We start from the raw sequence: 10,694 nt of genomic DNA, 5'->3' as shown, positions 1-10,694 counted from the left end.
ATTTTTGGCTCAACAATAGTGATATTCGAGGAGATCCATATATCGAAATGCTTTGCGTCACCAAAAGTGTGAGTTGCAAAATATACCCTTGGAAAAGAACCAATAGGCAATAGCCGTAGGGGGTTCATGCATCTAATAGTTTCTCTTATGTCACAATTATGCGTTGGTGGTAAACTTATATATGATTGGTGATGCAGAAAAGAAAACAATGTGTCTCGAAAAAACAGGGGATAGAAACCTAGGAATCGCTCAACCAGGGGCAACGAAACACGCTCGACGTTGCTAATCGTGGATTTGCTCACACGACCAAGCCAAATGCTTGATTTTAGAAGGAGAAACAACTCACTTCAATTGCACAAAACAAATAATATTTTAATTCATTTAAGTCTGCCAAATGGTTGTATTACATCATAAGTTAAAGCAAAGATAAAGGAAGCATAAATGAATTACAACTTCCTAAAAGACTCACCATATTCTAAATGGACTTAACAAATTTCTAAGTAATTAAAAGTGCACTGTCATTATTATTCCTATTCCAATTCCAATGCATGTGAGCAATTTCTAAGGTGTATGCTTGCTCCCGCATCAATTTGCCTCCCGAAAAGGGCAATGAAAATTAAGAAACAGTATATGAAGTGGCGGCCACAATTTTATTTTTTGAGTACATCGATGTATTTTCACATTAAAGGGATGGAGAGTTCAGGTAAACCACATAATGTGCAACTTAATTTGGTATCGAATTCGCCATTCATGAGATTCAAACCTAAGACCTCTTACTTCTAAATAAAGAGGAATATTACTAGACCGTAGTACTGACTAACAAGTGGTTGCCACCGTTGAAAATTGGGAAAATAGGTTGACTTATAAAGTTTGGCTTAATTCTAATACTAATTCATATTTTACATGGTAATCAAAGAAAATATATCGCACGTTGGAACATTTATTCAATACCGTTTACTAGCAATCCATATATATATATATATATATTCTTCTTTTAAAAAGCTAAGGAACCTTTCAAAATAAAAGGCAAGGGACCTTGTAACAAGTCAAAACCAATCACTTGATTCTCTATGCCTAATTCAATTTCATTATTAATTTGTTTTGGTTACATTTTCGTTTTGTTTTCTGGAGGCATTAGATTCTTTTCGGCCCACTGGATCATGGGTTTATAAAAAGGCTAGAGAAGAAGAAGAAGAAGAAGAAGAAGAAGAAGAAGAAGAAGAAGAAGAAGAAGAAGAAGAAGAAGAAGAAGAAGAAGAAGAAGAAGAAGAAGAAGAAGAAGAAGAAGAAGAAGAAGAAGAAGAAGAAGAAGAAGAAGAAGAAGAAGAAGAAGAAGAAGAAGAAGAAGAAGAAGAAGAAGAAGAAGAAGAAGAAGAAGAAGAAGAAAACCGAGTTAGGTTTCGAAATGTCTCTGAGTACTAAACCTCATTTCCAAGCAGAGGAAGATAAAATAAAAAAACAGGAAAGGCCTCACAAATTTTTTAATTCATTGCTAAATGTCTTGTTAATATCGGAAAACAATCTTTCGCATATATCTAATCCCTTTCTGTTAAAAAGAGATTAATTGTATATTTGTGTTTTACAGGGAGATAGTTACATCCTCAAACCACGGGGACTTAGCATTGTATGGGGCAATGTTGAACACTACTGGAAATTACCTAAGAAGTAAGGAGTCAATTATCTGGAACTACGACAAAATCTTAAATATAATTGGTTATATACATCTGGTAAACTCCGCCGTGTAAGTTTATCTTACATTGCCGGTCCCAAGCCCGGATAAAGGAGGAGGGGGAGGGCGTCAGGTAGTCGACAGCCGGCACTCCATGATCACGTCGAATCCTTATGAAAATGAATCCAGAACGAAATCGCGCTAAAGCTAGGGCGTCACCCGTAAGTGGCGCGCTGTGTGGCCTGAGCACAGTGATAAGTGAGCAAGGGTCGCTGTATCTCCATCGGCACCCGAATGCAGTGTTAAATGAGCAAGGGGGCTATAGAAACTTCTTTTCGAACGACTCCACTCAAAGTTGTTTGGGAGCATATGCTCCTATCAACTTTACACGGGACACACAAAAGAAGTACTTTAATCCTATTAGACGGGGAAGGGTGAAGAAGCTAGGACAGAAGGGTAGAGTTCAAGAGAGCAAAATGCGTTTAGGAACGTGGAATATAGGAACCTTGACGGGAAAATCTATGGAAGTAGTAGAAGTTAGGGTGAGGAGAAGGATAAATATTATGTGCCTACAAGAAACTAAGTGGGTTGGTCGTAAGGCAAAGGATCTAGAAAACTCAGGGTTTAAACTATGGTATTCGGGCACAAATAGAACGAGAAACGGTGTTGGCATCATCGTGGACAAGACCTTGACACAAGATGTTGTAGATGTCAAGAGGCTAGGAGATAGAATCATGGCAATCAAGATTGTAATAGGACAAGAACTTATCAATGTGATTAGTGCGTACGCACCTCAAGTAGGGTTGGATACGAGTTCGAAGGAGAAATTTTGGGAAGACCTTGGAGACTTGGTGCAAGGAATTGCTCAGACAGAGAAGTTATTTATAGGAGGAGATTTAAATGGACACGTGGGCAGGGAGACAGGCAACTATGGAGGTTTTCATGGTGGCCATGGTTTTGGGGAGAGAAACGAGGATGGGGAAGCTATCTTGGATTTTGCAATGGCATATGATCTCTTCTTAGCCAACACCTTCTTTAAGAAGAGAGAAGAACATGTGATCACCTACAAGAGTGGGTCGTCAAAAACACAAATAGATTTTCTTCTAATGAGGAAAGGGGATCGTATAACTTGTAAGGATTGCAAAGTTATACCAGGAGAGAGCGTGGCTAATCAACATCGCTTGTTGGTGATAGATGTACATATCAAAAGAGTGAGAAAAAAGAACAAGACTTGGAAGTGCCCAAGGACTAGATGGTGGAATTTAAAAGAAGAAAAACAAGCCATTTTCAAAGAGAAAGTAATCACCCAGTGTGTGTGGGATAGAGAGGGGGAAGCTAACCAAATGTGGGATTCCATGGCTAGTTGTATCCGAAAAGTAGCAAAAGAGGTATTAGGAGAGTCCAAGGGCTTTGCCCCACACCAAAAGGAATCTTGGTGGTGGAATGAGGAGGTACAAGCAAAGGTGAAGGCTAAGAAGGAATGTTGTAAAACCTTATACAAGGATAGGACCGATGAAAATGGTGAAAGGTATAGAAAAGCGAAGCAAGAGGCGAAGAAAGCTGTGAGAGAGGCTAAGTTAGCGGCTTATGACGATATGTATAAGCGACTAGATACCAAAGAAGGAGAGTTGGATATCTATAAACTAGCTAGAGCAAGGGACAAGAAGACAAGGGACCTAAACCAAGTGAGGTGCATCAAGGATGAGGATGGAAAGGTTCTTGCTACAGAGAACGCGGTTAAAGACAGATGGAAAGGTTATTTTCATAATCTTTTCAATGAAGGACATGAAAGGAGTGCTTCTTTAGGGGAGTTGAGTAACTCAGAAGAGTGTAGAAACTACTCTTTTTATCGTAGAATCCGGAAGGAAGAAGTGGGTGTAGCTTTGAAGAAGATGAAGCATAGAAAAGCAGTAGGCCCAAACGATATACCAATCGAAATGTGGAAAGTTTTGGGAGAGACATGTATAACATGGCTCACTAACCTTTTCAATAGGATTTTGAAAACGAAGAAGATGCCGAATGAGTGGCGAATGAGCACTTTGGTGCCTATCTACAAGAATAAGGGCGATGTACAAAATTGCATGAACTATAGGGGTATTAAGCTAATGAGTCATACAATGAAACTCTGGGAGAGAGTCATTGAGCATAGATTGAGGCAAGAGACACGGGTTTCGGACAACCAATTCGGGTTCATGCCAGGGCGCTCAACCATGGAGGCAATCTATCTCTTACGAAGATTGATGGAAAGATATAGAGATGGGAAAAATGATTTACACATGGTCTTTATAGATTTGGAAAAAGCGTATGATAGGGTCCCAAGAGACATTCTTTGGAGGATTTTAGAGAAGAAAGGAGTACGAGTAGCATATATCCAAGCTATACAGGATATGTATGAAGGAGCAAAGACTGCCGTAAGAACTCATGAAGGACAAACCGAAAGCTTTCCCATAACTGTAGGATTACATCAAGGCTCATCCTTAAGTCCTTACCTTTTTGCGTTGGTAATGGATGAGTTAACAGGACATATTCAAGATGATATTCCTTGGTGTATGCTTTTCGCAGACGATATAGTGTTGATAGATGAAACTCAGGAAGGGATAAATGCAAAGCTTAACCTTTGGAGAGAAGTGTTGGAATCTAAAGGTCTTCGCCTAAGCCGATCAAAGACAGAATATATGGAGTGCAAGTTCAGTGCAAATGGAGGCCAAAACGAGTTAGGGGTGAGGATCGGAGATCAAGAAATACCAAAGAGCGACCGTTTTCGTTACCTAGGATCTATCTTGCAAAAGAACGGAGAATTAGATGGAGATCTCAACCATAGAATACAAGCTGGATGGATGAAGTGGAAGAGTGCATCCGGCGTGTTGTGTGACCGCCGTATGCCACTGAAGCTCAAGGGAAAATTTTATAGGACGGCAATAAGGCCGGCGATGCTGTATGGCACAGAATGTTGGGCGGTGAAGCATCAACACGTACACAAAATGGGTGTAGCGGAGATGAGGATGCTTCGTTGGATGTGTGGGCACACGAGAAAGGATAAGATTAGGAATGAGGATATCCGGGGTAAAGTAGGAGTAGCCGAAATTGAAGGAAAGATGAGAGAAAATCGGTTATGGTGGTTTGGACATGTGCAAAGAAGGCCTACTGACGCTCCGATCAGAAGATGCGACTATGGGACAGAGGTTCAGGCCCGAAGGGGCAGAGGAAGACCTAGGAAAACTTTGGAAGAGACCCTAAGAAAAGACTTAGAGTACTTGGATCTAACGGAGGACATGACACAGGACAGAACACAATGGCGTTCTAAGATTCATATAACCGATCCCACTCAGTGACTTGGATTTTCCAAGTCTCCAACCAAGAAGTTTTCCTCACTCGGGAAATTAAGGGAACACTACCTCAACCTATATGCTCCACTCACAAAGCTTCAACATACAAGCTTCAACAAAAGAAAATTCAAAGAACTTAGCGAAGAAGGCTTTGGTGTATTTAACACAATACGTTGAAATGAAGGAAAGCTTATTTATTGATATCCCCGATAAGTTACAAATATGTACATATACTTGAGTCAAAATAAACAAACAAGAGGGAGCCTTCACAAAGGTTGCTTAGGAGAGGTCTCAGCAGTCGGTAGAGCCTCAGAAAGAGAAGGCACCGGAGGAGGATCATTCGGGGCCTCAGTACTGGACAAAACCCTAGAAAGAGGAGGCATCAGAGGTTGATCATTTGGAGCTTCATTACGCGGTACAGCCCCAGAAGACGAAGGCAATAAATGCCTTTGGAACAAACCCACAAATCTATGATGATCAAGTAAAACCTGACCATCAGATTCCTTCATCTGGTCAAGCTTCCTCTTCATGTTTGTAGCATAGTCATGTGCGAGCCGGTGCAACTGTTTATTCTCATGCTTGAGCCCTCTAATCTCCTGTTTGAGACTCATCACTTCAGCCGCCAATGATTCAACTTGGCGGGTTCGAGCAAATAGGCGTTGGGCCATATTAGACACAGAACCTGCACACTGAACACTGAGAGCCAGAGAATCCTTAACAGCCAACTCATCAGACCGTTTGGAAAGTAGTCTGTTATCTTTGGGAGTGAGAAGGTTCCTGGCCACTACCGCAGCGGTCATATCATTCTTCATCACGGAATCCCCAACGGTAAGAAGACCAGTAGGGGAGACGAAGAATGGACGCCATATGTTGTCTGGAGAAGGCGGGGTTGCCTCTTCAACAAGGTTCAAGTCAAAACGACGGTCGGAGGGGCCAGACATTTTCAAAGGTGTTGAAGAGAGAAGAGGTCGGACAAATCAAGATCTTAGAAGTGCAAGAATGGAGCTTCTACTGGTGGATATTCAAGTGTGCTTTGGAACTTAATGTCAGCCCCTATAAAAATCTGCACTCAACGAAGCTTCAGAAATCGAAGAGGCGCCTGCTCAGAAATCGAAGAGGCGTTTGCTTTCTCAAAAGCTGGGCTGCTCAGAGACCACGAGGGTCGATCTCAGAAATCGAAGAGGCGTTTGCTTTCTCAAAAGCTGGGCTGCTCAAAGACCACGAAGGCCGATCTCAGAAATCGAAGAGGCTTGCTTTCTCAAAAGCTGGGATGCTCAGAGACCACGAGGGCCGATCTCAGAAATCGAAGAGGCACCTACTTTTCCAGCCTTGTCAGCACCTGTCACACGCACACTCAGCTTTGCGGAAATTATGGGCATTCTGTCGAAGATTTCTGACGAAGTAGAAAGCACATGAATCGTACTGTTCAATCACCCACTTCCCACACGCAACAGTAGCTCATGGGTACCAAAGATAACTTTGCCAAAGTTCTCTGACAAAGTTGAGACACGTGAAGCTTGCAGCTCCCACTACATCGCTCTGACCAAGAAGGGTAAAAAAATTGCAAAGAAACAACACTAACAAAGTTTAAACACATAAATTTTGAAGGTCTAGCTACCATATTATTACCCACAAGGGTAAAGGAACAGTACCACTGCTGGATAATTGGAAAGTCCCGGTGTGTCAACCTCTGTGCTTCGTGGCAAGGTAGACTAGCAAACATGCCCAACCTGTACTCACATTCGAGAAAACACTCCCAACAAGATTGCTTGCTCCAAAATCGAAGAGGCACCGCCCTCCGAATCTCGAGAGCCAGACTCCCAACATGATTACTTTCTCAAAAATCGAAGAGAGGGTAAAGGAACAGTACCACTGCTGGATAATTGGAAAGTCCTTGTGTGTCAACCTTTGTGCTTCGTGGCAAGGTAGACTAGCAAACATGCCCAACCTTTACTCACATTCGAGAAAACACTCCCAACAAGATTGCTTGCTCCAAAATCGAAGAGGCACCGCCCTCCGAATCTCGAGAGCCAGACTCCCAACATGATTACTTTCTCAAAAATCGAAGAGAGGGTAAAGGAACAGTACCACTGCTGGATAATTGGAAAGTCCCTGTGTGTCAACCTCTGTGCTTCGTGGCAAGGTAGACTAGCAAACACATCCAACCTTTACTCACATTCGAGAAAACACTCCTAACAAGATTGCTTGCTCCAAAATCGAAGAGGCACCGCCCTCCGAATCTCGAGAGCCAGACTCCCAACATGATTACTTTCTCAAAAATCGAAGAGACACCGCTCTCCGAATCTCGAGAGCTAGACCCCCAGCAGGATTGCTTTCTCAAAAATCGAAGAGGCATCATTCTCCGAATCTCGAGAGCCAGATCCCCGACAGGATTGCTTGTTCGAAAATCGAAGAGGCACCACTTTCCCAACTTCAAGAGCTGGATCTCCTTGGATAAAGCTTGTCTGTAATCTTCACACGCAACATCAGCTTTCCAGATACCACAGACCACTTTTTCAAAGTGCTCTGACAGAGTTAAAACATGTGAAGCTGGCAGCTCCCACTACCGTGCTATAACCAAGCAGGGTAAAGGAATAGCATTATTACTTGATGTTAGGGAGACTCCTATATATGTCGACCTCCATCCCTAACGGACAGGCAGACCTGCAAAAATGCTCAACCCTTTCTCTTATCTGAGAGGGCACTCCCAACGAAGCCTTTCGAAATATTCAGCTTTCTTTCCCCCCGATAATACCTTTGTAAACAAGCTATACTAGAGCAATAATATCTCATATCATCAGGGTTAAAAGCAAGAGTATCCCATATCATGCTTTTTCCCTGTCTTTTCCTTTGGCCTTGTTCTTACCTGCAAGACAAGGAGAAAGAGAGCAATCAGTCAGCACTTGGAATCAAGCTTCCAGCCAAGAACTGACTGCCTGGAACCCCTTACCTGATTACTTACCTGGCATTGCTCTCGAGTACTCATCTTCAACATCTTATGCTTCCAGGGAAGATACCGCATCTGCCTGAGGAACAAATAGGGCAAGTGAGAAGGATACAAGGAAGCATGTGGAGACAAGCGTAACAGCACACGTGCCGATACATCCACTACTCTGTCAAAAGCAAAAGTATCCCATATCAGCAGGGTCGAACGTACTCTAGATTTGATGGACTTACTTCTTCAAAAGCAAAAGTATCCCATATCATCTCTCCTCATTTTTCTTCTCTTTATCCTTCATGCTGCCTGCAAGATAGGGAGAATGTGAACAATCAGCTGGAGCTCTGATTGCTTACCTTGTCTGTCACCTCTTTCAGCAGATCCCCTAGCTCGGCGACTTGGGGGACTCCTACTACATGGTTTGTATCGCGCTTGACCAAGCATGAAACTACAAGTAAGTTTCAAGTGAAATTGATACATTACCTTGTGCATCTCCACCAGTTACAGATACCACCCCTGGATGGAGGAAGAGTACTTCCAGAGAAGATGCCACATCTACCTATGAGACAGATAAGGCAAGTCAAGACGATACTACACTCCGGTACTTAGAAGTTTCGTGGCTACGAGATCATTCTCCCACAATATTTCCTAATGTCATTTGTACTAAATCATTCACTTGTACTCACTAAAGGAGAGCTTGAACCTATGTACTTGTGTAAACCCTAAACAATTAATGAGAACTCCTCTATTCCGTGGACGTAGCCAATCTAGGTGAACCACGTACATCTTGTGTTTGCTTTTGTGTAAACCCTTCACAATTAATGAGAACTCCTCTATTCCGTGGACGTAGCAAATCTAGGTGAACCACGTACATCTTGTGTTTGCTTTCCTATCTCTATCCATTTATATACTTATCCACACTAATGACCAGAGCAATCTAGCGAAGATCACAAAAAGTGACCATTTTCGCTACCTAGGATCTATCTTGCAAGAGAACGAAGAATTAGATGGAGATCTCAACCATAGAATACAAGCTGGATGGATGAAGTGTAAGAGTGCATCCGGCGTGTTGTGTGACCGTCGTAGGCCACTGAAGCTCAAGGGAAAATTTTATAGGACGGCAATAAGGCCAGCGATGTTGTATGGCACAGAATGTTGGGCAGTGAAGCATCAACGTACACAAAATGGGTGTAGCGGAGATGAGGATGCTTCGTGGGATGTATGGGCACACGAGAAAGGATAAGATTGGGAATGAGGTTATCCGAGGTAAAGTAGGAGTAGCCAAAATTGAAGGAAATATGAGAGAAAATCGGTTCCGGTGGTTTGGACATGTGCAAAGAAGGCCTACTGACGCTCCGGTTCGAAAATGTGACTACGGGACAGAGGTTCAGGGCCGAAGGGGTAGAGGAAGACCTAGGAAAACTTTGGAAGAGACCCTAAGAAAAGACTTGAGTACTTGGATCTAACGGAGGACATGACACAAAACCGAGCGCAATGGCGTTCTAGGATTCATATAGCCGACCCCACTTAGTGGGAAAAGGCTTTGTTGTTGTTGTTGTTGTGGTTATATACATCTGGTAATAGGAAAATGCTAATATCATTTCTCATAAGTATGGGAGCTACGCGTCTACTCCACTTATGTGTGCTTGTCCCGCCTTTTGAGATTTTTGTTTGGTAAATGTACTTTAGACAGTCTCCTTTTGTTATTATGCACTCATTAAGGTTTAAATATTGTTGGAGAATAGGATCCCACATCGAGCATATGACAAAAAATAATATGCAATTTATATATAGGAGTTTCCACTTCTAATATCACCAAGCCCTTTTGTTTCGGCTTCACTATGTGAATAATTGGCTGCATACTATACATTTTGCAGGCTATCCAAAGGTGACTCTAATGACCCTACGGAGTTGAAACAGGTTTCTTGGCTAGAAGTAACAGGCTCAGTTAGTTTAATACCTACGAAGACGTACCAAATCAGCTTAGACGTAGAAATGGCACCTAGTTCATTTGGTTGGAGAGATATACAAGCTTTCTTGATGGCCAAGGTAGGGAAAAGGGGCAAGTACAAATGGACCAAAGTTAAAGTAGTGCAGGATCCAAATGTAGGCAGATTCACAATTCCTGACAAAACCAGCCCGCCATTGAGAATTGAAGTTCTGCCCGCTAGTGTCGATAACATGCTTCACTTTGGTCTGTATGAAATCTGGAGTGGAAAATGGAAGGGGGCTTGAAAATTCATCAAGCAAATGTGACAGAAGTAACTTCGACCTTAGCTTAAATTAGTCCGCAGTTCCCATGGTATTTTCTATATATACAATACACGTATGTAGTGAAATATTTTCTTCGTTGGGTTTTATATATGTGACTATTTAATAATGATAACTTACCTCATATACGGTTATTTGAGATCATATACTAGCTAGTATGAAGTATTTATTGAAGTATAAATGTATTTGCTGTGGTAGTTTCATTATAAACAAAGTGTAGGATCTAATGTAAACCTTTGGATCATATTCCAATTGGTATTTAGATTAGATTGGATTAGAATGAGTCATAGCTCATGACATGTGCAAGCATCTTATATGATGACTTTGAAATGAATGGTTGTGATGGATTTGTAATGTTGTGAGAGGGTGAAATTGTTTCTCACTCCTCCAACGTTAAAACATGCTCTTTGAGCTCTTTGTTTTGTGAACAAGTTGAATACACTGAAACCTTTGAAGAAAGCTCTGCTCTCTGTGTGTGCATTTTACTGTT

The 10,694-nt window shown here is 42.0% G+C and overlaps 1 pseudogene; it reads left to right on the top strand.

Moving 5' to 3' along the window:
* Positions 1–1,354: 1,354 nt before the first annotated feature.
* Positions 1,355–10,343, top strand: LOC114827743 (protein PHLOEM PROTEIN 2-LIKE A9-like; annotated as a pseudogene).
* The last annotated feature ends 351 nt before the right edge of the window (positions 10,344–10,694 follow it).

The sequence above is a fragment of the Malus domestica genome, chromosome 10 (genome assembly GCF_042453785.1).
Source record: "Malus domestica chromosome 10, GDT2T_hap1".
NCBI classification, from domain to species: Eukaryota; Viridiplantae; Streptophyta; class Magnoliopsida; order Rosales; family Rosaceae; genus Malus; species Malus domestica.
Note: the sequence above shows the minus strand (reverse complement) of the source record. Positions and strands in the feature narration are given on the sequence as shown.